The sequence below is a fragment of the Ovis aries genome, chromosome 1, assembly GCF_016772045.2.
Source record: "Ovis aries strain OAR_USU_Benz2616 breed Rambouillet chromosome 1, ARS-UI_Ramb_v3.0, whole genome shotgun sequence".
NCBI lineage: Eukaryota > Metazoa > Chordata > Mammalia > Artiodactyla > Bovidae > Ovis > Ovis aries.
The window spans coordinates 78,435,508-78,459,498 of record NC_056054.1 but is presented as its reverse complement, the minus strand read 5'-3'; the positions used below and the strand labels follow the sequence as shown (position 1 = coordinate 78,459,498).

The window sequence follows — 23,991 nt, the reverse complement described above, 5'->3', positions numbered from 1 at the left end:
ATTCTTGCCTGGAGAATCCTCATGGACAGAGGAGCCTGGTAGGCTACAGTCCATAGGGTTGCAAAAAGTCAGACATGACTGAGCAACTAAGCACAGCACAGATGCATCAATTAGGAAAGATATTCATGATTTGTCGTAAAGAAAAAAATGCAAGTTGTATAACAATATTTAATATGATTCAACTTCCATAACAAAATAGACATGAAAATACATATATGTATGAATATATTATAGACAGAAAAGTAACATACATACACACATATAGACGGATATAAATATACAGAAAAAAATGTCTGGGGGAAGACAACTAATATTCTACTGTATAGTCCATTACGTTCTTTGTATTGTTATAATGCACATTTATCACTTCTAAGTTCTTTTCAGGGTTTAAAAAAAGAGCTGTGGGAAAAAATAAGATTGTCAAGTGATTATATAGAGGAAGGAAAGAAGAGTGCCAAAGGCAGGAACTTGAGAAATGCTCTAAGCACAAATATAATTTGAAAGTCAGAGAGAAAGGGGGAAAAGAGGACTGAAAGATACCTGAGGTTTAATAGTCACGGGAAGAGTGCTTAACTTAGTGATGCTGAAGACTTCAAAAAAACGTGGATAGAATGATGACCTGAAAGTGGCAAATGGGGTTGGGAGATTGGCAAGTTTTGATTAAGCAGCGTTTTGAGAGCAGGGTCAGATTGCATTTGGTGGAGCATGAGATTAAAAGGAGGACACAGAGGTAGCAGTGCAGTGAGTTACCAAGGAGAGCATCTCCGGCAAAGGGAAACTAGAGCATGCTTGTCATCCACAGCGGGAGAGGCATTGTTCTGATAAAAGCTGAAAACATGAAGGGAGAGGGAGTAACTGTGCCAGTTCATCATGTATAATTACATTTCTTTTAGAAAGGAAGTAATACTGTATACACTTTCATATTTGAGGACGGAACAAAGTATGCTTTTCTTTACCTTGATTATACAGAATCACATTTAAGGGCTTTTACAACTATTTTTTCAATTCCCAACATTGCCATTTTTCAGACAAAAACAGGAACCGGAAAGAAATGGCTGGCAATCTGTCTGTGGTCTGACGCATGCTGCTGGCCTAGACAGCTAGAGTATATGTTGTCTTGATTCTCGTGAAATGCAGTCTTCTAATGTTGGATCAAACAACTTTAATCGTTCAAAGTGACAGTAAGTGTTAGAATAAACCACAACATCTGAACCGTTGGCAGTGATATAACTCCACCCAAAGGTCGGTTCTAAGACACACTTGTGAACACTGCTATTGCATGTACTGTAGACTTCTTTGGTAAGAGGTTATTTTTCTGCAAGTTGTTCACATCTTGACTACATATATCCAGACACGCACACACGAGAACAATCAAAACAGCCGTATATATATACATATATATGTTTGGTAATTCATGTGGGGATCATGCAAGACAAATTTTAGCTCTTAGACAGTTTCCTTCCTCATAATCCATCAGAAACCTATCAACACTGTCATTAATTTAAAAGTTTAAATGTTGACAGCTTTAAAAAGGGGAAACCTATAGGGTATACCTCCTATGACAGATGGTAAAGTAGAAAAGCAAAAAATGCATTCCAAATCTAACTATGCACAATTTTTAAATTATCTGTGAAACAAAATTTAGATTATTTGCCATTTGGGATTATGCATAGTGCTGGTAGAAGGTTGACTATATTTAATAGAAAGGTATCCTATCAAATTTCCTCCCTCAAAATAATCATGTACCTCATGACCTTGGATTACAAGACTGTAGAATGTACAATCTGCTGCCATAGCAGCATTTGGTATACATTTAATTATGAGAAAATGATCCTCCCCCAAATAAAAATTGCCTAAAATTCCAGATGAACATTTTCCATAGTAGTCTCACATATGGTTGGAGTTTAGAGTGTATAATTGCATAAAGAAATAAAATTGGAAATTGGAAAGCATTGCATGAAATATTTATTATTTCAGGGTTTAGTCAGGTACTGCTTACCAAGCTTAAGATTGCAGACCTCCGCTCCTCTGCTGCTATTGAACCTGTTTTTTGTTTGTTTGTTTGGTCTCTGCCAAGCAACATGGGATCTTCATTTCTGGAACAGGGATTGAACTTGTGCCCCCTGCATTGGAAGCACAGAGTTGTGTTTTTTTTGAAGATTTTTTTGATGTGGAATATTTTTAGTCTTTATTGAATTTGTTACAATATTGCTTCTGTTTTTATGTTTTGATTTTTTGGCCATGAAGCATGTGGGATCCTAGTTCCCCTACCAGGGATTGAAACTGTACCCCCTGCATTGGAAGGCAAAGTCTTAACCACTGGACCACCAGGGAAGTCCCTGTGATTATTTGCTGCTGCTGCTGCTGCTAAGTCGCCTCAGTAGTGTCCAACTCTGTGCAACCCCATAGACGGCAGCCCACCAGGCTCCACCGTCCCTGGGATTCTCCAGGCAAGAACACTGGAGTGGGTTGCCATTTCCTTCTCCAATGCATGAAAGTGAAAAGGGAAAGTGAAGTCGCTCAGTCGTGTCTGACTCTTTATGACCCCATGGACTGCAGCCTACCAGGCTCCTCTGTCCATGGGATTTTCTAGACAAGAGTATTGGAGTGGGTTTATATTGGCACATTTATTTTATCATTTATAATTATCATTCATGGCACTGTTTCTTACTCCCAGATTATGGGCAATCTGAAGAACAGGGAAAATATCTTTGTTCTCATATCATTTTATCCCAGAACCTAACATAGTGATTGAGTTCAGTAAGTCCTCAAAGGAATAAATGAACAGAAGAATGTGTGTGTGTGAATACAAGTGATATCTATACACAAGACTATGATAAGTGGCTTTAAAACAAAGACATGCTTCTAGATAAAATTGGCCAAGTTGCACTCTGGACTCTCTCCCATGACTCTCCCCTTTTTTTTTTTTTTTTCCCTTGAAATTAAACTGATACTCATTTTGGCATTGCCTAAAATGTCCTTATCTTTAGTCCCCAAAGCAATGTGGACCACGAGGGCCAGCACTGAGGCATGGTCCAGGGGTCAAAGGATCACGCAGTGGTGTAATCCCTTGGAAAAGCATGGAGAAGATAGAATAAGTTCTGTAAGGGCAAACACTGAGATTCGGAAATGAATCAAGACCATTGCTAAGACTTTGAGACAAGTTGGAGTCTAGCAATGGGAGCTGAAGGCAGTTTGCATTCTAGATAAATGCAATAAGGTAACAATAATTATGGAGGGCAAGAAAGAAGAGGGCCCAGTACTTGAGGTGTGATGAGGGCTGCTTTCCTGAAGTTCCTCCTCTTGGGTACAGCCACATGACTGGGGTAACAGGCATAATAGGGTCAGGATGAATGTGTACTTTATCAACTTCTAGAGTTTCCTACGGGCCTCATTTTCATCCAGGGGTTTCATTCAGTGAGGCATTCTTCATTCGTTTGTTAAAGAAACATGTTTTTGCTGCCTATGGTATAGTGAGTGAAGTAAAGTCGCTCAGTCGTGTCCGACTGTTTGCAGCCCCATGGACTGTAGCCTATCAGGCTTCTCCGTCCATAGGATTTTCCAGGCAAGAGTGCTGGAGTGGATTGCCATTTCCTTCTCCAGGGGATCTTCCCGACCCAGGAATCGAACCCGGGTCTCCCGCATTGCAGGCAGACGCTTTACTGTCTGAGCCACCAGAGAAGCCCCGCCTGTGGCATACCAGGCACTAAATGAATGTGGTGAGAAAACACAACTGTGAATGAGCCACGGTCCCTGCTCCCAATCTGAAAGGAAAAACAGACTCGTGAACAAATAATGAGAGTAAGCAAGCAGTCTAGACAAGTATGTATAAGTGTTATAGAGTTCAGAGGAAATGCTCGAGTTTAGTTGGGGATAGGGATGGGTGACATGGGAAGATCTTCAGGAAAAATTCAATGAAACAAAGTCTGGAAGGCTGGAGTAGAAGTTTAGCAGTCAAACTGGGAGAACAGGAGTAATAGAAGTAGGTAGAAAAATTAACGAATTAAAAATCAGCACCATAAAAATCTGAGGCACATGAAAAACCAGGATATACTGAGATCAGGTTGTTCAGGTGAGAAGGGAAGAAGAGATGGGATGCATGGCTGGAAATGTAACCATGGCCTCAACCAGAAAGCCTGTGGGACCTAGAAAAATTACTGAAAACTGGAAGATAAATTCAGCAATGAGAAATGCAGATGTCATGAATTTGAACCAAGACACTAGTAAGAAGGGATAAAGAGGTCATGAGATTTGGAAAGAAGTTTGGAGGAAGACTGGACAGAATTTGGTAACATGACTGCATGCTGGGGTGAAGTATGGGATAGTCATATTTGAGTCCAGGGTTTTTGGTTTGTGAAAACAGGAGATGTAGCAAGTGTGGAAGAGATGAGTTTGGCTTTAGACATGTCGAGTTAAGAGTTCAAATTCATTATGTCCAAAACTAAACTCACTGATATGGAAAACCATATGCAGAGGCCATTGGTAGTTGAAAATATAATTGTATCATGACCTGAATGAAACAATTCTCTCTACTTCTGCCAAGATCACGGATGCACTCCAGGCTTTATATTCTGAGAAGCTCATGTCACCCACAACTTACTCACAAATGTTCATTATGTATTTTGCTATTCAATGAGAGTACACAGGTTTTTTTTTTCTTCTTCTTGTTTAATGCCTATGAAAAAAAAATTAAGAGTTTGGCTAGATGAAGAATAAAGTCCCTTCTAATGTTCTAATCTCTGTGTTTGCATAAAGTCTATGTCTTTAACAAAATTCTACAATCCAAAAATAAGAAAAGATGAAAACACACAATTTCGGCTTTTCCTACACAAATATAAAAGACATTCTTGGTTTTGTCTTCCCAGCATTTACATCTCCAGTTTCCTTCTGGGAAATTAACTGTGGGCAGTTTAAATGTCAGATCTGAGACTTGGGCAACCTGGCACATGAACGAGGTTAATCCAATGCATTATCATGGTATTCTGTATTTCATGAGCAATGTAAGGACAGGGGTCAAGGGCAGTATTGAGGTGGCACCCTGATCAGCCCACCCAGTGATAAAGCAGTGACTGTGGGTCTGCTCCTGGCTTTTCAACTCTAGTGGCCTTTTGGTTTCTATTTACAAGCTTCCCATTCTCTAGTCTTCTATTCGTCCTGTGAGCCTGATGTCCTTTCAATAAATCCCCTTTGCTTCAACTAGTCAGTTAATTTCTGCCACTTTGGATAAGAAATCTGACTGAACATCAGATTAAATTAAGTCACTCAACCAAAAGCAAAATACTAGATATATTTCCTAAGTGAAATAACGATCACTACTAACACCATTGAATCTAGTCCAGAATCAGAAAAAACCTCACAGTAACTTTTTATGAAAAGACAACATAGACACATTCCTTACTATCTGGCTATCCTTACAGTAAGTTGAACATAGGCAGGATTTTTTCTGGAAACACCTAAATTGGCTGAGGAGTAATTTCAGTAGTATTTTTTTTCACTTAGTTTTAAATCGTAAAAGATTTAATTATTTTCTGCAGGTAAGTATCTGAATAGGAAAGATATATTATTCTTATTGCTTTGGTAGCATATACTGAGGGTTTATTGTGGCAAAGCAATGTGCTAGATGTTGAAAGAGTATTCTCTTTCATTATTTTATATTTTAAAGAATTGAGCACATTAATGTTTCCAAGGTAAGTTCCTGTCCTTGCGTAGCTTATATTCTAATGAGAAAGACAGGGGAAAAACAATAAAAACCATAACAGTAAGTCATAGTGTGTACTATGAAGTACACAGACTAGCAGCTGAGATGGTGACCTACAATGAGACCTACCTTATATACTGTAGCCAGAGACAGCTTCCCCAAGGATAGGGTCAATATGCCAAGACCTAGAGGATGAGAAGGGGCTGCCATTACACACGTGGAAAAGCTCATCCTGTTGTCATTAATTACAAACTGTGGGGATTTGGGCAATTTATTTAACCTCTCTGTGTCTTTGTCTCCTCATCTGTAAAATATGGAACATGATAGAACCTATTCCATACTGCTGTTGTGAGGATTAAATGTATGCATATAGGAGGTACCTAGAATGGTCTCTAGTATGTAGCAAGTGCAAAACAAATACCAGTTATTTCTACTATCCCCAAAAAGAAGGGCTGGCATATGCAAAAACCTGAGGCAAGAAAGATCTTTACAGATTAATTAAACTGAAATAAGACTAGTGAAATAAGATAGCATCATGACTCAATGGACCTGAACTTGAGCAAAAACTCTGGAAGACAGTGGAGAACAGGGAAGCCTGACGTGATGCAGTTCATGGGGTCGTAAAGAGTCAACACAACTGAGCAACTGAACAACAACAAAGACCAATGTGGCTAGAGCAGAGAAGGCAAAGTGGTGAGTGCCCAAGCTGAGGCTAGAAACACAGCCTGGATCAGATCAGGCCGAGCCTGTGGCTCATAGTAAAGAGTCTGGATTTTTTTCTTAGTGAAAAGGGAAGCCACTGAAGAATTTAAGCAGGAGATTGATGTTATTTGATTTGTTTTAAAATGATCCCTTCAACTGTAGTATGGAGAATAGATTGGAGGGGGAAAGGAGTCAAGGTGGGACATGATGGTGGCCAGGCTTTGGCGGAAGGAGTGGAAAAGAAGAGAGCAATTCCAAGATATACAAATACTGCACTTGGCAGTATTTGTAAATTAACTGAATCTAAGTTGGGGAGGGAGAAAAAAGGGACAAGGCCAAGGCCAGGCTGCCACATACAGTTGTACAGCATGTTTACCAAGTGTGCTGAGCTGACAAGGGCACATGGGAGCTGACATCCAACACTTGGTTCACAAAATCTTGTCTCCTGGCATGTACACTTGCAAACAGCGCCTTTTTCTGATTTCTACAAAGGCAATACACAGGCTGGAAGCAGTCTCATCCTTTAATTCTGGCTTGGTATTAGATAAATGATATTACCACTGACAGAAATGAGGGATTCATTTCCTGTATCAGTTATAAGATTCTTCAGATTTCCATATTTTTTCTCTTTCTTTGCTTTTAGTAAATTATGTTTTCCTAGGCACTTGTCCATTCCATCTAAATTTTCAAATTTATTGACAAAGTTGTTCATAATAATAATGATAAGGATAATGATATCCTCTTACTATCCCTTTAAAACCTGCATTTGTGTCTTCTCTCTTTCGTGGTCAGTCTATTCAGAGGCTTACACCAGAGAATCAGCTTTGGGGAGTGACTGTTAATGGTACAGGGTTTCTTTCTGGGGTGATGAAAGTGTTCTGAAATTAAACACTAGTGAGGATGTACAACTGTGAATATACTAAAAACCACTGAATTGTATCCTAAAAAGATAAATTTTATGCATTTGAACTATATATTCACTTAGTATATATATATGTATTGTATTTTGTGTGGATATATATGTATATGTATACACACAAAATAACATAACCAGTATAACCTGTATAAGTACTAGTGAAGTTTATAATACTTGACTATATCAAGGCTTCCAGTAAAATTATTTGTCTTAGTTTTTGTACACTATAATGTTCTTCTGGGGCTTCCCATTCTTTTTATCATACAGTTTTTGACAAATTAACCATCGTTAGTATTGTCAGGAAGGTAAGATTCATTAATATATGATTTCTTTAAATCCTTCAAATTTTAAATAATGACCAGTAGTTTCCAGAGAATACTGGTACATGTTTTATTCATAGAGACCAAATGAATCTAAGAAAAGTAGGTCACAGAGCACAATCTAATTCAAACTTGGCACTAAATGATGCACTGTTTTTCCTTCACATAATCATGATGTTCTAATCATTCTATGATTCTGACCTTTAAGTCAGTGGGTAGTCTATTATTACTTAGTAGCTGCTGAATCCAGAGTCAACATTTTGGAGCTAAAGAATGCCCATCCTCTTTCAAAATCATTTGGCTTACAAAAAGCTGAGCCCAGCTAAAAACTCTTGCCAAGGTTTAGTTATTTCATGCATATGAACTAAATAACAAACAGAATACAATTAGCAGAGGGTAAAAAAAAAATAGAGACTACACTTCTTTTCTAACATATTAAAAACATTAAATATATAAAAACATTTTTTAAAAAATTACCTTCAAGCATATTATAACCTCAAGAAACTATAAATCACATTTTTTCTATTTCTCAACATGTTATACTTTCTTTTTTCTATAGATAGTAGGCCAAAATAAAATTTCAATCATTAGAAATTTTAAAAATTCAAATAACAGAGTATCTGTTCTATCTACAGGCTACCAATAAGAGAGATTTTTTGTTTCTCAAAGATATATAATGCATATATTTAAAATGTAAAATGGTAATCAGATTGGCTCAACATCATAAATCAACCATACTTCATTTTAAAAAATTAAAAAATTTTTGAAAGGGAAGGGGAAAGTTATCTATGGTTCTAATTTGATACATTTTGCAAAAGTGTGTGTGTCCTTTTTTAAAATTTTTTGTAAGAATAAAGTCAAACATAGTTTCCTTTCCAACAGGAGCATTTATATGAACAATATTCATTTATATTAACAATAGATTATTTAAGGGCTTCCCTAAAGGCCCAGTGGTAAAGAATCCAGCTGCAATGCAGGAGACACAGGTTTGATCCTTGGGTCAGGAAGATCCCACAGAAAAGGAAATGGCAAACTACTCCAGCATTCTTGCCCAGAAAATCCCATGGACAGTTGAGCCTAGAGAGCTACAGTCCACGGAGTTGCAAAACAATAGAACATAACTGAGCAACTAAACAACAGAGTATTTAAGTAATTTTTAAATATTGTCAGCTTTCCTAAGATATTTATCACCTTTCCATCACATCCAAAGTTTCTATCTTAACGGAAGAACTCCAGAAATATAACATATCAAGAGGTTGTTAGAGGTGTACATAAGAACTTTTAAGAAAGGTGATTTGAAGTCTTAAGTTTTAATTAATGTAATTTCCCCTTTACTTAGGAATGTAGCTTCTATATAGTGATTTATTTGGTATAGTAATAAATTGCCTCTTTGGAAAGCTAGATACATAACTCTAAGATGGTCTTCAAAGACTACAATTTTTTTTTTGAGGTTACTTGATGTACAGTTGATATAAGTTTCTGTGGTACAACATGATGATTAATAATTTTTAAAGGTTGTACTCCATATGGTTATTATAAAATATTGCCTATATGCCCTGTGTACTATAATATATCCTTGTAGCTTATTTATGTTATACACAGTAGTTCAGAATTCAGACTATAAGTTTCCCAACAATATGAACAAAGCTAGTGGAGGTGATGGAATTGCAGTTGAGTTGTTTCAAATCCTGAAAGATGATGCTGTGAAAGTGCTGCACTCAATATGCCAGCAAGTTTGGAAAACTCAGCAGTGGCCACAGGACAGGAAAAGGTCAGTTTTCATTCCAATTCCAAAGAAAGGCAATGCCAAAGAATGCTCAAACTACCGCACAATTGCACTCATCTCACATGCTAGTAAAGTAATGCTAAAAATTCTCCAAGCCAGGCTTCAGCAATACGAACTGTGAACTCCCTGATGTTCAAGCTGGTTTTAGAAAGGCAGAGGATCCAGAGATCAAATTGCCAACATCCGATCGATCAACAAAAAAGCAAGAGAGTTCCAGAAAAACATCTATTTCTGCTTTACTGACTGCCAAAGCCTTTGACTGTGTGGAACACAATAAACTGTGGAAAATTCTGAAAGAGATGGGAATACCAGACCATCTGACCTGCCTCTTGAGAAATCTGTATGCAGGTCAGGAAGCAACAGTTAGAACTGGACATGGAACAACAGACTGGTTCCCAATAGGAAAAGGAGTACGTCAAGCCTGTATATTGTCACCCTGCTTATTTCACTTCTATGCAGAGTACATTATGAGAAACGCTGGACTGGAAGAAACACAAGCTGGAATCAAGATTGCTGGGAGAAATATCAATCACCTCAGATATGCAGATGACACCACCCTTACGGCAGAAAGTGAAGAGGAGCTCAAAAGCCTCTTGATGAAAGTGAAAGAGGAGAGTGAAAAGTTAGCTTAAAGCTCAACATTCAGAAAATGAAGATCATGGCATCCGGTCCCATAACTTCATGGGAAATAGATGGGAAAACAGTGGAAACAGTGTCAGACTTTATTTTTTGGGGGTCCAAAATCACTGCAGATGGTGACTGCAGCCATGAAATTAAAAGACACTTACTCCTTGGAAGGAAAGTTACGACCAACGTAGATAGTATATTCAAAAGCAGAAACATTACTTTGCCAACAAAGGTCCATCTAGTCAAGGCTATCGTTTTTCCTGTGGTCATGTATGGATGTGAGAGTTGGACTGTGAAGAAGGCTGAGTGCCGAAGAATTGATGCTTTTGAACTGTGGTGTTGGAGAAGACTCTTGAGAGTCCCTTGGACTGCAAGGAGATCCAACCAGTCCATTCTGAAGGAGATCAGCCCTGAGATTTCTTTGGAAGGAATGATGCTAAAGCTGAAGCTCCAGTACTTTGGCCACCTCATGTGAAGAGTTGACTCATTGGAAAAGACTCTGATGCCGGGAGGGATTGGGGGCAGGAGGAGAAGGGGACGACAGAGGATGAGATGGCTGGATGGCATCACGGACTTGATGGACATGAGTCTGAGTGAACTCCGGGAGATGGTGATGGACAGGGAGGCCTGGCATGATGCGATTCATGGGGTCGCAAAGAGTTGGACACAACTGAGCGACTGAACTGAACTGAACTGAACAATGAGCATTTTAACCTTCTGTCTATGAAAATGAAAATCAGTTCAGTTCAGTCACTCAGTGGTGTCCGACTCTTTGCAACCCCATGAATCGCAGCACGCCAGGCCTCCCTGTCCATCACCAACTCCTGGAGTTTACACAAACTCAGGTCCATTGAGCTGGTGATGTCATCCAGCCATCTCATCCTCTGTAGTCCCCTTCTCCTTCTGCCTTCAATCTTTTGCAGCATCAGAGTCTTTTCCCATGAGTCAACTCTTCACATGACGTGGCCAAAGTATTGAGGTTTCAGCTTCAGCATCAGTCCTCCCAATGAACACCCAGGACTGATCTTTAGGATGGACTGGTTGGATCTCCTTGCAGTCCAAGGAACTCTCAGGAGTCTTCTCCAACACCATAGTTCAAAAGCATCAATTCTTCGGCGCTCAGGTTTCTTCACAGTCCAACTCTCACATCCATACATGACCAATGGAAAAACCATAGCCTTTGTTGGCAAAGTAATGTCTCTGCTTTTGAATATGCTCTCTAGGTTGGTCATAACTTTCCTTCCAAGGAGTAAGTGTCTTAATTTCATACCTGCAGTCAACATCTGCAGTGATTTTGGTGCCCCCCAAAATAAAGTCTGACACTGTTTCCACTGTTTCTCCTTCTATTTCCCATGAAGTGATGGGACCAGATCCATGATATTGGTTTTCTGAATGTTAAGCTGTAAGCCAACTTTTTCACTCTCCACTTTCACTTTCATCAAGAGGCTTTTAGTTCCTCTTCACTTTCTGCCATGAGGGTGATGTCATCTGCATATCTGAGGTTATTGATATTTCTCCCAGCAATCTTGATTCCTGCTTGTGCCTCTTCCAGCCCAGTGTTTCTCATGATGTATAATTAAGTGCAAATATGCATGACTTAAAATGCAGGTGGGTGTTGAGGAATGGAAACTCAAAATGGCAAATACAATTTTAGATTCAGTAGACCGTGTTCTTTCAATAATCTTTGCTGTGAGATGTTAAAATATTGTGAGAAAATGGAAGTGTGAAAAGATGGTTTATTAAATATTCATTCTTGAGCTTCAAGGCACATATGCCTTTATGCATTCAAATGATGAACAACAACAACAAAAAAACTTTTAAATCACACCCCAAAGATAATCCTTCTGACTCAGACAGATTATTTATATCTGCTTTACTAAAATTTCTTACAAATAAGGAAACATACAAATCAATGGACTGATAGGACTGGGGTATAAACAGGTAATTCACCAAAGAAGTACAAAAATAAAATACACATATAAAAGGCTGCTGAACTTCATCAGTTAAAACATGTAAATTAAAAGAAATATGATATTTTTCTAATCAGATTAGAAAAATTTTAAAGGTTGACTATCAATAACTGTTAGACAAGTGTGAGGTATGGTAAAATATGCTGTAAAGTTTTTGAAAATATAAATTTGTGCAAATTTTTGAAAAATGAATTTTCCTTATTAAAATCTGAAAAGTACATTTCCGGTTACCTAGTAATCCCACTTCTAGGAATTCAACCTATAGATATGATTTCATGAGAATGTAAAAATAAAATAGAATGTGGTTATTTCAACAACGTTAGTAACAGCAGAAATTTAAAACAGCTTATATATCTACTGATAAGTGAATGGGTAGACATTCTGATAATGGGTACCTATTGATAATGAAGGGGTAGACAGGAAACCAGGCTTCCCTGGTAGCTCAGACGGTAAGAATCTGCCTGCAATGCAAGAGACCTGGGTTCTATCCCTGGGTTGGGAAGATCCCCTGGAATAGGGAATGGCAAATCACTCTAATATTCTTGCCTGGAGAATTCCATGCACAGAGGAGCCTGGTGGGCTACAGTCCATGGGGTCAGAGTCTTGACACAACTGAGTGCACACACAGAGACATAAAACCATCACAACCATTTAAAAGGCATTGATAGGATTTCCAATGTACTGGCAATGTTTTCTCTCAAGCTGAGTAGTGGATGTCTGGATGCTCACTATGCATATATTTATTTACATACATAATTGTACATGTCTTTACATGCTTCTGAATTTTAACCAAAAAATGAAAAGGAAAGAACGAAGGTAAATCCATATGGATTAATATAGTAAGATGTATGTGGTATATTAAGAAAAAACACATGAGAACATAAAGCCTATTACAAATGGATAATCCTTATTTTATGGGAAAAAAAGCATCATGTGTGCATGCATATAGACATATCACATGCTTATATAAAAACCATGGAGAATATGTAACAAACCTCTGGAGAATGGAATTATAAGGATAATTTTGGGAGGAACAGTGTGGCATTGGAGAGATTTCATACCTTTTCTAAAACATAATTTTTATGGTATATATATATATATATGGTATATACACGTGTACATATAGATATGTATATATACACATACATATGTATATATTTACTTCTATAGATTTCAACTGACAAATAAAATCTTGCCCAAGACAGTTTAGCAAGTAAAACAAGAGATCAAATTTGAATACATTCCAGTAAATATTTATACAGCTATAGAAAGTGAACTATATAGTAAAAATATTCCCATATGCTTAGTGAAGAATAGTTTATAGAAAAGCTTAAGGCACTGTGATTAAAACTATGTTTCTCACATTGTAGTTAGAGAAATGAAATCATTTTATCAACTACAGCTGATCTATTTTTATATAAAATTTATAGCAAAGAATCTGAATTCAACTGTTTTAGAAATGTTGTTCTTGTTCAATTGCCAAGTCATGTTCAACTCTTGAGATCACATGGGATATAACACGCCAGGCTTCCCTGTCCTTCACCATCCCCCAGAGTTTGCCCAAGTTCATGTCCATTGAATCGGTGATGCCATCCATCTCATCCTTTGTCACCCCCTCCTATAATACATTAAAAATTTTTTCCAAATAGTAATTAAAAGAAAATACTTATTTAATTATATTTAAGTTCTAAGCATGATTCTAAGTGTTTTTTTATATTAATCCAATTATTACAACCAATTATTATAATTATATATATTTTATAGATGAGATACAGAGAGGTTAAATCATTTAACAAAGGTTGCACAGCTTGTATCAGAACTAGGATTTAAACTCAGGCATTTTGATTCTAATTTTCCACCATTCTATACTGTCTCTTAAGGGATTTTAACTAAAACCTAATATTCATTATTAAATGATATATTGTAGCACTGAAGTATGTTTTGTGTCTACCTCCATGAGATACATGAAAACATTCTGAAAAATATAGAACATTATAAAATGCAAAATATTAAGATTGTAAAGCTTTAGTTATTATCTCCCTCTCCATAATTCAAAGATTCTTATGCTTTGGATCTATAGTAGATTATATGGAATGTTACGCTTGTCAAGACAAAATTTGTTTTTGAAGGAAATAGTAAATAATTTTGAGATACTGATCATAACTTTCTTATTTACTTCACAGTAATATGAATTACTTTACAGACTAATATGAATTGCCCCAACAATTGTGTTTATACATTCCAGTGCCAAGGAACTATAGAGCTTGTTAAGCCATAGTTTATCTATTGAAATTTATTCTGTGTTAATAGATAAAAGTTTGTAAATGATACTGTACAGTGTTTTTTTTCCAACAAATTACAATTCACTTTAGAGGATGGAAAGCATTTTTTTTTTAATTCTAGAGAATAATTACAACATTGCATATAAGGAAGGATTAAAATGAATGTCATAAGATACATGAGGTACATAACAGTTCAGAGAAGGTAGAAACTGTTGGATTATGAATTAATTGCAGGAGTTTTTATGCCTAATGAAGTTGAGTCTGCAAAGCAGGGAAAGAATCAGAGTTCATAAAAAAGGATATTTTACTTTTGGTTTTTAACAAATTAAATATAATTATGACTTTATTTTGCCTACTTTCTTAGAACTGTTGAAAAATCACTGTAATTCTGGAGGTACATTTTGGAAAAAATATAATAGTGAAAAGGTTGCTGGTTTTTTGAACTATTCATGTGATAATGTTTTTCTAACATTATCACATGAATAGTTCTTCCTTTTTCTTTAATCCAAGTCAATTGAATGATGAAAATCCCTTCTTTTGTAATTCTTTTAGCATTAATTGCTAGAACTTAATTACTGTTTATCTGATTTTAGTTAGACAAGCCCAAACAAACATATAGACCAATTGGCTACTAGTTATTACATATATTGTTTACTAATGAAAAATGTAGAGGTCACTGATTGGCCAAAGGTTATCTGGTAACATTCAGGACTTCAAACTTTCATTTCAAAGCTTTACGACACTCAGGTTATCATAGCTTGGAAATATGAAAGTGAAAACACTAGGAATCTGAACTCTCAAGTCAGTAGTGTGATGTAGCAAAAGAGTGGGGGGCTACAATAAGTTACATCTCTCAATCCTCTGAAAAGCAAATGTAATTTATACCAGGAAAAGTCATTTAAGCAGAATGTTACATGCTGTAAAAGAGGAAAAGGAAGTTGTATAAGAACTGGCTATTAAAGAACATTCAGTTAGAGGCAACTCTAATGATGGAACTGCCAGGAAGTGGTTTAAAACATTTCCTTAAAAAAAAATAGCACAGCAACTAGTTTTATTACCCTTAAGAAGTTCCCTGGGCCTTATTTATATTTACTCAGAAATCTGTGAGTACTTAAATTTACAGATATTCTTAAAAGAGCTCCCATCCTTGCTATTACATGGTGGGAAAAGAGTGGGCGTTATGTCATATTGTGGGTAGGAAAGGGTAGGACAGCACAAGAGGTAGGTTTTGGTGCCAGCAGACTGAGAACTTGTCCCAGAATTAATGCCTGGAAGGAATCCAAACTCGCAGTAATCAACATTCAGTCCCTATTCCACACAAGCAAAAAGGAGCAAACTATGCAATAAGAAAATCAGACAAACTAAGAAAGAAACTATTAGAGACCCCCTCAAAATGGTTTCTTTTTAAAATGCACTGGAGAAGTGGTCAAGGTCATATTATTTTAAAACATAGATTATCCTTCTGATAAGCTAAGGCTACAGCAAAAGCAGTATGGAGCAGTTACCTAAACAATAACATAGGAAGTGGAGCAAAATATTGTTCACTAAGGTTGTGTCAGGAAACTGAATAATACTGAAATTTAAGTTCACTGGGGCATGAACCCAAATGCAAACTACACACTAAAAAATTCAGCTTGACCTAACTATGAAGCTGCAATCAGCAACTGGTTTTTTTTTTTTTTTTTTGCATGTGGATTTTTCAATCAGACTCATATTGCTTTGGTCAATGAAAGAATTCCTTGATTTTTTTTGAAGATTGGAAATGATACATCATTACCCATTAGCTAGGTCAAGAGTATAGGTAATTGGTACTACTGTTTTCTTGAACCAAGAGAGTGTTTTAGATCAGATATATCCTTTATTTACTCTTTCTTCCAATATCTCCTTCCCAAAGGGAGAGAGAAACTACCTTACTAATACACAAAAATCTTTTCTAATGCTCACACTGTCCTCTCAGTTGTGCAGATATGGATGTGAAAAGGACATCCTATAGTCTGCAATGAAAATGAAAAAGATTATTTATCAAACTTGATTAATAAAATGCAAAGTAATATACTTTATGATGAGGCTTGACAAGATTGATAAACAATATGATAAAAAGCATAAAGAACTAAAACCCAGAAACGAGTCCACTCTCTAGTCCTGTTACCTCGTACAGGTGATGCTTCCTGGGGTTCAGTTTTATCATCTGTGCATCTACTTTACGAGTGGTTTTGAGGAATTAGATGAGATTAATATCTTGAAACAAATAACAGAGCTGTATACAAGGGCATGCTATTACTGACCTTGTATTCTATTTTACTATTTGTCAATTAGCATATAAATGCAGTCTCTTATGAAGCACAATGGATCTGGAATCTTAACTGAAACTTTTCTAGCCCTTATTATTATTTTTTAATAAATAAAGAGTAATGCCACATATAGTTCCTTTGGTGAAATGCTTTTGGTAGGGGCTCTATATACATGTCAAATAACAAGTCATAAAATTGGAACTTTTTTAGAAATTCCAGATTCAACATCTCTATTAGCTTAGATTAGCTTTGGGAATAAATGACAGAAACAATAGCTTAATAAGGAGAGAAATTCGTTTTTGTCTCATAGAAAATTCCAGGAAGTGGTTCATCACTGGCATTGTGACCCATATTGCCAAGAACTCAGGAGTCATTCATCTTGATATTCTGAACTGCAGGGCTTCAACCTCATGGTCTAAGATGGCAGCATCATATTCCAGTGGAGCAAACAGGGAAAGGCTCAGGGGACAAGAGTAAAGGGGCCTATATCGTGCTCTCTCCTGAAGAATGTTCATGAAAACTGCCACAAGAGGAACTTCCCTGGTGATGCAGTGGATAAAGAATCTGCCTGCCAACCCAGGGGACATGGGTTCCATCCCTGCTCCAGGAAAATTCTACATGCCGCAGCCTGTGTGCCCCAACTGCTGGGCTTGCGCTCTAAAGCCAGAAAGCCACAACTATTGAGCCTGCATGCTGCAACTACTGAAGCCCATGCACTTAAGAGACTGTGCTCTGCAACAAGTCACTGCAATGAGAAGCCTGTGCACTGCAACTGGAGAGTTAGTTAAGCCCTGCTCTCTGCAACTAGAGAAAGCCTGTGTACAGCAACGAAGGCCCAGTGCAGCCAATAATTAATTAATTAATCAATTTAAAAACTGCCAAAAGACATTTCCATTTGTATGCTGCTGGCCACGCCTGGTTGCAAGCTGGAAATAAAATGTCCATTGCAAATGGTCACAAATCTGATCTTCTACAACTCTGGGAACAACTATTGGGGGATAACTATCAGTCTCTGCCATTTATCATTTAATTTATATAACTATTTTAGTTTAGAAACTTTTTCTTCTTGAATGAGTAATGAGACTGGACCAAGAAATATGTCAGAAAAGTGAACTAAAGCTGCTTTGTGAATGTTTATTATTGTCTTTTTAATTCTGAAAAGTAGTAAGCTCCAATGGGGGCTTCCCAGGTGGCTCTAGTGGCAAAGAACCCACTTGCAATGCAGGAGAGTAAAGAGAGGCTTGTTCGATCTCTCAGTCCAGAAGATCCCCTGCAGGAGGGCATGGCAACCTACTCCGGTATTCTTGCCTGGAGAACCCCATGGACAGAGGAGCCTGGCGGGCTACAGTCCATAGGTCACAAAGAGTTGGACAGGACTGAAGTGACTTAGCGCACACACACACACAAGCTCCAATGACTTTAGTGGTTTAAAATGGCGATTAGATTTATCATTGTGTAATTATTATTCCTATACTTCTGAATATCTAAAATACTTATTTCTCTGTCTGCACATTTACCTACAACATACTCAACAAAGCTAAAACTAATGTAAGCATAAATAACGAGAAAAGGAAAATTCTCAAAACATTTACAAGAACCACGAAGGGGAGGCTGCATGAAATGTGGCAAGAGCACAGGTTTTGTAAAGAGAGTCCTGGGACAGAAGCTCACCGTTCACCCATTCATACATCATTCATAGCATCTATTGACGTTATGTGTGAGTGTTTCAGGTACTGTGTGTTAGGCACGGAATGTACAACTTGCTTAGGGAGACAGGAAAAAAACCCTACAATTTCATAAATAATAATTCAACTCACAACTGCAATAAGTAATTCAAAGTAAGAGTACAGGTTTCTATGACTATCTAAACACAAGATCTAGCAATTACACAGAATGAGGGAAATTTATATTTACTAGTTGAAAGATCTTTTACACTTGAAAGTTTAGATACATTACATGAAAAAAAAGAAATTGCAAAATAGGGTGCACAGTATAATTCAATTTCATTTAAACAGTTGCTCCTCAAATTGTAAAAATATTATTATTATGCTTTTGTGACAATATTCAGTTCAGTTCAGTTCAGTCGCTCAGTCATGTCCGACTCTTTGCGACCCCATGAATCACAGCACACCAGGCCTCCCTGTCCATCAGCAACTCCCGGAGTTCACTCAGACTCACATCTATTGAACCAGTGATGCCATCCAGCCACCTCATCCTCTGTTGTCCCCTTCTCCTCCTGCCCCCAATCCCTCCCAGCATCAGAGTCTTTTCCAATGAGTCAACTCGTCGCATGAGGTGGCCAAAGTACTGGAGTTTCAGCTTTAGCATCATTCCCTCCAAAGGAATCCCAGGGCTGATCTCCTTCAGAATGGACTGGTTGGATCTCCTTGCAGTCCAAGGGACTCTCAAGAGTCTTCTCCAACACCACAGTTCAAAAGCATCAATTCTTCAGTGCTCAGCCTTCTTCACAGTCCAACGTTCACATCCATACATGACCACTGAAAAAACCATAGCCTTGACTAGACAGACCTTAGTCAGCAAAGTAATGTTTCTGCTTTTCAATATGCTATCTAGGTTGCTCATAACTTTTTTTCCAAGGAGTAAGCGTCTTTTAATTTCATGGCTGCAGTCACCATCTGCAGTGATTTTGGAGCCCCCCAAAATAAAGTCTGACACTGTTTCCACTGTTTCCCCATCTATTTCCCATAAAGTGATGGGACCAGATGCCATGATCTTTATTTTCTGAATGTTGAGCTTTAAGCCAACTTTTTCACTCTCCTCTTTCACTTTCATCAAGAGGCTTTTGAGTTCCTCTTCACTTTCTGCCATAAGGTGGTGTCATCTGCATATCTGAGGTGATTGAGATTTCTCCCGGCAATCTTGATTCCAGCTTGTGCTTCTTCCAGCCCAGTGTTTCTCATGATGTACTCTGCATATGTATAAATCCACAGAAAAAATTTTAGGAATTACTTTGAAGTATCAACAGAGCTCATCTTTGATATTTTTGTTAAATATTTTTCTAAGGATTTAATTGTTTGCAACCAGCACATGTATTTCATTTGTGCTCAGAAAAAATTCTTTAAATGCATTTAAAATATAAGTTTAGGAATATAAAATTAACTGCAACATGAGTCTGATGCCTGGACACTGACCTACATCTAGGAAATGTTCAGTTCAGTTCAGTTCAGTTCATTCACTCAGTCTTGTCTGACTCTTTGCGACCCCATGGACTGCAGCACACCAGGCCTCCCTGTCCATCACCAACTCCCAGTTTACTCAGACTCATGTCCATTGAGTCAGTGATGCCATCCAACCATCTTATCCTCTGTCATTCCCTTCTCCTCCTGCCTTCAGTCTTTCCCAGCATCAGAGTCTTTTCAAAGGAGTCAGTTCTTCACATCAGGTGGCCAAAGTACTGGAGTTTCAGCCTCAATATCAGTCCTTCCAATGAATATTCAGGACTGATTTCCTTTAGGATGGACTGGTTAGATCTTGCAGACCAAGGGACTCTCAAGAGTCTTCTCCAACACCACAGTTCAAAAGCATCAGTTCTTTGGTGCTCAGCTTTCTTTATAGTCCAACTCTCACATCCATACATGACTACTGGAAAAACCATAGCCTTGACTAGATGGACCTTTGTTGGCAAAGTAATGCTTTTGAATATGTTGTCTAGGTTGGTCATAACTTTTCTTCCAAGGAGTAAGCGTCTTTTAATTCCATGGCTGCAATCACCATCTGCAGTGATTTTGGAGCCCCGAAAAATAAAGTCTGCCACTGTTTCCCCTGTTTTCCCATCTATTTGCCATGAAGTGATGGGACCAGATGCCATGATTTTAGTTTTCTGAATGTTGAGCTTTAAGCCAACTTTTTGACCCTCCTCTTTCACTTTCATCAAGAGGCTCTTTAGTTCTTTGCTTTCTGCCATAAGGGGGGTGTCATCTGTGTATCCGAGGTTATTGATATTTCTCCCAGCAATCTTGATTCCAGCTTGTGCTTTATTCAGCCCAGTTTCTCATGATGTATTTTGCATATAAGTTAAATAAGTATGGTGACAATATACAGCCTTGACATACTCCATTCCTGATTTGGAACCAGTCTGTTGTTCCACGCCCAGTTCTAACTGTTGCTTCTTGACCTGCACACAGATTTCTCAGGAGGCAGGTCAGGTGGTCTGGTATTCCCATCTCTTGAAGAATTCTCCACAGTTTGTGATGATCCACACAGTCAAAGGCTTTGGCATAGTCAATAAAGCAGAAATAAATATTTTTCTGGAACTCTCTTGGTTTTTCCATGATCCAGCGGACATTGGCAATTTGGTCTCTGGATCCTCTGCCTTTTCTAAAACCAGCTTGAACATCTGGAAGTTGACAGTTCATGTCTTGCTGAAGCCTGGCTTGGAGAATTTTAAGCATTACTTTACTAGCATGTGAGATGAGTGCAATTATGCGATAGTTTGAGTATTTTTTGGCATTGCCTTTCTTTGGGATTAGAATGAAAACTGACCTTTTCCAGTCCTGTGGCCACCGCTGAGTTTTCCAAATTTGCTAGCATACTGACTACACCAGTTTCACAGCATCATCTTTCAGGATTTGAAATAGCTCAACTGGAATTCCATCATCTCCACTGGCTTTGTTCCTAATGATGCTTCCTAAGGCCCCCTTGACTTTGCATTCTAGGATGTCTGGCTCTAGGTGAATGATCATACCATTGTGATTATCTGGGTCGTGAAGATCCTTTTTATATAGTTCTTCTGTGTATTCTTGCTACCTCTTCTTAATATCTTCTGCTTCTGTTAGATCCACACTATTTCTGTCCTTTGAGCTCATCTTTGAATGAAGTGTTCCCTTGCAGTGTTTTGTTAAGTACTCACTGTGTGTTTATTTTGTGAGAGCCAAAATCATCTCTACTTTAATTCCTTCAGTATTCCTATAAACTATGGGAAATCAGAACTTACTTTCATTGCTTTGTAAATGGAAAAATATAATTATCTTTAATGTTGGATACCAAATCTTGAGTTTTTACTATGAAAGAAATAATTAATTAACATATTTTAAAATGGGTTTCCCTGGTGGCTCAGGTGGTAAAGAATCCACCTGCAATGCAGGAGACCTGGGTTCAATCCCTGGGTTGGGAAGATCCCTTGTAGAAGGGAATACTGCACTGCTGTTTAGTCACTAAGTCATGTCTGACTCTTTTGTGACCCCATGGGCTGTAGCCCGCCAGGCTCCTCTGAATATTTTACTTATTTATTCTGTTTGTTTGCTAATGTTTTTCTATTAGTTCTTCCCAGGTGGCTCAGTGTTTTTAAAAAAACCACCTGCCAGTGCAGGAGATGTGGGTTTGATCCTGAAATGGCAACCCACTGCAATATTCTTGCCTGGGAATTCCCATGGACAAAGCAGTCGCAAGAGTCAGACTTGACTTAGTGACTAAATAGCAGCACAACATTCTTCCAATTAAAAGGGTTGCCATTCCCTTTTCCAAAGGATCTTCCCAACACAGGGATTGAACCTAGGTCTCCTGCATTGCAGGTGGATTCTTCATGGTCTGAGCCACCAGGGAAGCCCCAGATAGAAAATGAAAAGGACATAGACCCTGCCTTCAAAACACTTTTGATTTAGTGATAGAGACAGATATATAAATAACTTTCTAAATATACTACTAGAAAAGTAAGATAACCATATTCAATTTTTAGATGTAAACATAACTCTAACATGCCAGTGTATGCACATTCTTCTATAGAGTGTCACAGAATTATACACTTTATTATGAGGGAAACCAAGGGCAAAAAGCATTAGTGGCTTCCTCTGTTGCAAAAACACGAAAACACAGAAACATAAATTTGAGCTGAGAAGACAAGAGGAGAAAGACAAATTTTGCTCAGATAGCTATCATACTTATAAAGCTTGATGGCTTTTGTGTAAAAAGTCACTTTCTAGTCTTTATGTAATGATCCTTAATTGTGAAACAGTTTAGCTGCTGACAATGTAAAACCATTGCAGAAAAAGTCCTTCTCCTATCTCAAAAAAGTTCTGCTTTTCTCTTTTTTGTCAGTTTTTCTAGTGGTAACTGTGGTAATAAAAGAAAGCTTTAGATCCATAGTGATAAGATGGAGTGGTTTTCTTTCTTGGCAGTCAGCATGGGCATTTATATTGAGAGATCACTAATAAGCATTTTCATTATCAGTGTAATGAAACGCCTTCATAATGGTTTTGCAGACAGAATCAGCTCTCACTGAGACACATACTCATTCATCCAACCAACACTCTATCACCTACATATGCCAAATCATTATTGGATTCTGAGCTCTAAGAAATAAGGAAGCCAAAGTCCATGCCCTTGAATTCACATAGAGACTCATTGTATAGGGAACATATTTCCTAAACTCTGGCATTCTGTGATTAGTAGAATCAACCATACTGTTAACCACATGGTCTTCATTTCTCCATTCATTTAATAAATGTGCATTGAGCTCCTTCTAAGTAGCAAGAACCATGCTAAACACAAAACAGCAGTTAAAAGCAGCCATGGCCTCTCTTCTAAAAGAGTACATAGTCAGGCTGGGGCAGACTGAGGAAGCAATTGTTAGTTTCCTAAACAATTTCCATTGTCCCTTCTTTTTCTCTAAAAGAAAACTGATTCTTGCATGGGGAGCAATATGTTCAGCTTCACATAATGGGTCATGATTAGTTTAAATCTGTGATTCCCAAAGTGTATGCCCAGTTTCCAAGGACACTGGAGTAAACTCACTGGAGGCCACAGCATATTTTCATTTTCAAGGGAAACACAGTGGAGCTCAGTATCTGTTGGACAGCATGCACTAATAGCTTAAGGTACAGTTTTCACACGAGATTACCACATACCTTTAGACTATGCCATATCACTGCAAAACTGGATTTTCAGTGGTTGCTGACTGAAAAAGAAAGTATGGCATGAAATGCATGTAGAATGAGAAATGGCAGTGTCCACTGTGATTCCAGTGTTTGAGAAGTTATGGAGTACCCAATACAGAATTCTCATTAATAACAATGGCTATTATTGTTCTTTCAATTTATGTGCATGATTTATTCAAATGGCTACTAAGTTGTAAACAGAATTATTATGTATTTCTTGGGGCTTCCCTGATAGCTCAGTTGGTAAAAAATCCATCTGCAATGCAGAGACCCTGTTTCAATTCCTGGGTTGGGAAGATATGCTGGAAAAGGGGTAGGTTACCCACCCCAGTATTCTTGGGCTTCCCTGGTGGCTCAGCTGGTAAAGAATCTGCCTGCAATGCAGGATACCTGGATTTGATCTCTGGGTTGGGAAGATTTCCCGGAGAAGGGAAAGGCTACCCACTCCAGTATTCTGGCCTGGAGAATTCCATGGACTAAAGTCCACGGGGTCATAAAGAGTCAGA

The 23,991-nt window shown here is 37.9% G+C and overlaps 1 long non-coding RNA gene across 8 annotated transcripts in view; it reads right to left on the bottom strand.

Moving 5' to 3' along the window:
• The window catches only part of LOC105615111 (uncharacterized), a 95,401-nt gene that overhangs the window by 8,019 nt on the left and 63,391 nt on the right, over positions 1 to 23,991 (bottom strand). For 2 of the 8 annotated variants that reach the window (XR_009597001.1, XR_009596992.1), the window contains 3 exons: positions 23,456 to 23,505; positions 5,828 to 5,883; positions 2,000 to 4,675 (listed from right to left, as the gene is read on the bottom strand). This is a non-coding gene — a long non-coding RNA (uncharacterized LOC105615111). The remainder of the gene's footprint in view (positions 1 to 1,999; positions 4,676 to 5,827; positions 5,884 to 23,455; positions 23,506 to 23,991) is intronic. The other 6 variants (XR_009597000.1, XR_009596998.1, XR_009596995.1 and 3 more) reach the window with 5 other exon arrangements.